Source organism: Elephantulus edwardii, unplaced genomic scaffold, assembly GCF_000299155.1.
Source record: "Elephantulus edwardii isolate Elephantulus edwardi_28Jun2011 unplaced genomic scaffold, EleEdw1.0 scaffold00060, whole genome shotgun sequence".
NCBI classification, from domain to species: domain Eukaryota; kingdom Metazoa; phylum Chordata; class Mammalia; order Macroscelidea; family Macroscelididae; genus Elephantulus; species Elephantulus edwardii.
Window position 1 is genome coordinate 16097493 of NW_006399810.1, and position 5196 is coordinate 16102688.

A 5196-nucleotide genomic window follows, 5' to 3' on the forward strand; every position below is an offset into this window, starting at 1 on the left:
CGGGCCGTGTGGGCGCGAGTGTGCGTGTGTGCCCGCCTGCGCGTGTGCGCGCGCCCCGGTGTGAGGCGGCCGAGTGTGCGGTGCGATTTGGGCGTGCGTCCGCATCTGGGTGCAGAGGCGCGCGCGCTCCCTAGGGGGTGCGCGTGAGCCCGCGGCCGGCGGGCGGGCCGCTCTCCTGGAGGCCGCTGTGTCACCTCCTGCGCCGGCCTGGCACCCCCGCGGCTGGGGTAGGGGACAATGCAACCGCTCCCGGGCCGCGGGGCTGCGGGGCTCGGGACGGACGGGAGCTCCTCCACCCCCCAGCTCGGAGGTGGAAGCCGGCCCATCCCCCAACCCGCCTTCTTTCCCCCTGGCGTAATGTAAAAAAAAATACCTCCTGAATCCCTGGCTTAACTTGCATGATAAAACTTAAGTGTTTTTCTATGTGTTCTATGACTGCATTTTAAAAAAATATGAATACCTTTAAGTGGGAGAAAAAAAGGAAGCGTAGGTTGGTGACAGGAGTGCTAGGCTGAAAGTTTGTAATTCAGGTTCTAGTACTGACTAGCCCTGTGACCTTAGGTTAATTGCTTCTTTTGTCTGAGCATCAATGTCTCCATCTGTAAAGATAGTGGGGAAAAGATGTTGGATCACCTAATCTCCAAATCCCATTTCAACCCTGAAAGTCTTTATGATGCACTATCCTAAATATGCAGCCCTTCCCGAGAGTGGGATAACTGCTATCTTTCTCAGTAGATATCTTTTCTCCTCCCATTCCCCAGCCACAGCCCCATGATCAATTCTAGAACGTTTTCTCTTCCACTCTATCTTTTGTCTCCTTGTTGGATTGCCAACTGCCACAGAATTAACTGTCCCTTGTGCATTACTATTTGTTGTCGTGTGCTGCCTAAGGAATCTTCACTGACTCTTGGAAGCCCTTTGTACAAACCAAATCCTGCCTAATCCGGCCCCATCCTCACAATCTCTGCTGCGCTAAAATCCACTGTTGCAGCCACTGTGCAACCATCTCCGTGAGGGTCTTCTCTTCCACTGAGCCACGGTTATTCCAAGCAATCTACATCCCTTTTGGTCTTCAATATGGATTGAATTTCAGTTTTCCATTAAGCTCTTCTCCAAGGATTGTCTTTTCCTGATAATATACCCAAAGTATGTGAGATGGCGTGTCTCCATCCTCTGGGTGGATTGATTCAGTAACTGGGGTAATCGGGATGGGTGTATCAGAGACGGTGCGATTGGCACAAGATAGAGCAGAGTTTAGGGCTGTCGCAAGCGACTCGAAGGCACATAACAACAGCAACTCTGGAACCCTGGTAGTGCAGTGTGTAACAGCTGCTAACCAGCAGTTGGAATCCATCAATTGCTTTAGGAGAGAAAGATGAGCAAGTCTCCTCCCAATGAAGATTTATAGCCTCAGAAAACTCGAGGGAGGAGTCTGAACCACTGACCTCTGCCTTTTTGAAAACTAAATACACGTCTCTAGCCCTGATCCTCTTGGAAGACCTCGCATTTCCAACTGTCCACTGAGTACCCTAACCGCAATGGTGCTCTGTCATTCCAAATTCTAAAATTCCAAAAACTAAGCCCATTCCTTCCTTTGACAGTAATACCTTCTTCTAATAAGGGCGCTCTGGTGGACTAATGGTAAGGAGTTGGGCTGCCAACCCAAAGGCAGGTAGAATCAACCAGTCACTCTGTAGGAGAAAGATGGGCAATCTCCTTCTGCATAATTTATTGTTATGTACCTTTGGTCAGAACTCATAGCTGTCCCTCCCGAGGAAGCAAATACTGTGGGAAGAGATTGCTATCTTTCTCCTATAGACGAACCAGTAGATTTGAACCACATACCTGCGGGTTGGCAGCACAACTGCTTACCCCTAAGCCACCAGAATTCCCTCCTGTGCAATTTACAGCCTTTGAAAACACACTAGAGGGTTAGCTATGTATGAGTCTGTTCTGATACACCAGCACACAACATCTTGTAATAACTTCCACCATTTTCTTAGCTACCAGGCCAAAAAGGGTCCTCTTTCATTTCTCTCCCTTCCTCAATCTTCTCATATTGTCTAAGTTCCAATCTTCTCAAATCTATAGCTCAACAAGTCTTGCTTTTCATTTTCATTCCAGAACTATTGTTCCTTCAGGCTTCCAGCCTGAAACATTCTAACAATCTCTTAGCTGGTTCCTACACCTGGCCTGGAGTCATCTTCTGAAGCACAGCTGTGCTCACCTTGTTCAAAAACAAATAGGTTCTGCATTGTCTACTGAACAGCCCGAACTTCCTTACATAAAGCTGAACTAACTAAGCTCACTACCTACCAAAACCAACTCATAGCTGACCCTCAGAGGGCTTTTGAAAAATGGCACTGGATAAAACATGGTTCAGGATTGTTGTTCATAGAGTCTCTGTGAGTCAACTTGGTGGCACCTAACAACAATAAATCATGTAGAAGGAGATTGGCCATCTTTCTTCAATGGAGTCACTGGTGGATTCAGACCACCAGAGAGGTGCTACCTTCGGGTTAGATTAGACCACCAGAGTTTACTAGCCTAAGACTAGAAACCTTCTACCAATTGGCTTCCGCTAACATTTCTAAATCTACAGAGAAGATTGTGTATATTCATACGATAGAATACTATGCAGCACTGAAAAAAACCAAAGAACTCGTAAAATATTATACAAAATTAGTGACCCTGGAGGACATTATGCTGAGTGAAATATCTTAGGCACAAAAGGACAAATATTGCATAACACCACTGTTATAAAACAAGACTGGTATGAGGGTTGGGGAAAACTAAGAGTGGATAGATAATGAACACTGCATTGGAACAGATGAAGGAAAGAACTGTTTAAAAGGAATATATGAAAAAATAAAAGGAATATATGGGTAGGCATTATTTGCATGACAACAGTCCAGAATAAGAGGTGCATAGCAAAGTGGACTGGGGAAAAGGGGGAGGGAAGAAAATGTGCGATAATGAATGAATGGAAATCCGGTTTTCTGTCAACTTTCATTAAAATCATAGTAAAACATTATTTTTTACAAAAAAAAAAGCAATTGTGAAGTTAAAGAACAAGAACGTTTTAAAACGGCCTCCTGTTCTAAGAAGTGCTGTGCTAATGAGCATCTTTATTGCTGATATTTCTTCACATTCTGGGTGGTTACTCTGCTTCTGTCTTCCTTCTCCCACAGCCACCCCTAATCAGGTGGCCTCAAGAAAAATGTCTCCTCCTTCCCTTTGTGTGCTTCTATCACTTGCCATTCTTACCATATCTAACCTTTTGTTTGTCTGTCTTCCTCTGTAACCTGAGTATAAGCTCATTGAAGATAAAGTGGAGCTGTCCTGTTGTTGTTGCGGTTGTACAGCTAAACCTCCTGTGAGTTCTGAGAGGCTGAAGATTACAAGAGAGGAAATTGCTCATCTTTCTCCCATGGAATAGCTGGTGGATTCAAACCACCTACCTTTGGGGTGGCGGCATAACTCCTTATCCACTAGGCCACCAGAACTCACACATTGTTTTTGTTGTAGTGACAGCTTGCATACTTGTCAACATATCTCCATTTTCCAACACACTGTGACTTGTGTACAATGAGACTAAAACATTGGCTGGTCCTGTGCCATTATTTGTGGATCGGGTCACTGTGATCCTTAGAATTTCTTTCCATGGGTTGCTTTTCAGAAGTAAGCAGTCCTTTCTTCGGTCTTTGCCAGTCCTCTCTTCTAGTTTAGCCTGAAAGCTCTTTGGAACTCTATTCAGCATCACAGGTGAACAAAAATTTCCTCGCCACTAGTGGCAAGAAGCTGCGCTGCAATCCTGAAGACACGCGATTAGAGGCCTCCAGTTGCCCCACAGTAGGATGGACAATCTCCTCCCATGTGATTAACTGTCTCTGAAAATCCGGAGGCGGGAGGGGGAGTCAGCCAAGGGTCAGTTCCAATTCACACAACAACATTCAGTAGAGAACTGTGAAAGCCAGGACTATAATAAGCTTGAAAAAGACACATCCTTGGCACTGTTGCTGCGTTCTGTTAATGGTGGTGTGCTAAAACCTACTGTCAGTTTTGCCCATAGCCCGCGTCCATATTCAAATCCAATACGTGCTGATTTCCACAAGTGTTGTGGGCCCACTGCCATCTCTCTTTTTTCTAGTATCACCTCATGATAAACAGACCACTAGTTTTAGAGAGGAGAGGTCTCGAGATTATACAGCACTCTTGTGACCTAGTGATAAGAAACTGGGCTGCAATCCCAAAGGCACGTGGTTTGAATCCACCAGCTGCTCTTCAGGGAAGGATGGATAATCTCTACCAGTGTGATTTACTGTCTCTGAAAACCTGCTGGAGGGTCAGCCATGGGTTGATTCCGACTCCACAGTATACAGAAACAACAGAGATTATTTAAGGAGACCTGTTGACATAATTCATAGTGTGTTGTACTGCTACCCAAAAAGCTGTGTGTCTCTGGTGGTTTGAAACCACAAGCAGCTCCATGGGAAAAAGATGGTCAGTCTCCTCCCATACAGATATACAGCCTCAGGAACCAAATGAAGAGTCACTATGACCTGGAATAGAATCAACAGCAATGACTTTGAGGTTTTTGTGAGAGATTATTCACTCTAGATCCTTCATTTTCTAGATGGAGCTAAGAGAAATAAAATACAACGTAAATAAGTTTAATAGTCAATGTTAAAAATTAAATCCCAGGATCATTTCTTCCAGTAAAATTATGCTACAAATAATCTTTTAAAAAACTGTTGCTATTTCCAGACTGGGAAGATGAGAGAACGGCCAGATTCTGCAAAGGTGTGTTTTCTGGTTTGGGGTTGAGATAGGAGGGTGTGGCTCTTGGTCACAACAGGATGTGAGCTGATTGGATTTGGCCTCATCTTTTAAAAAGCTTTTGGTCCCTTGCACCTATGGCCCTTGGGCCTGGTTTTCGTGGATCTTCCAAATAAAACAGGCTTGGAAGCAGGGATGGCATCCACTTCCAAGATAAAACTCAGCTCCAGAAACAACATGAACTTGGAGAGAAGATGAAAGGTTTGTGTTTAAGACTTTCATTCACAGTGTCACTATAAGTCATCTACAACTCTACAGAACTTAACAACAACTTTATACATCATCAGGGATCTACCAGAAATTCAGACCAGATTCAGAAGAAAACATCATTGCAGTCAAAAGAATCTTTGCCACTCA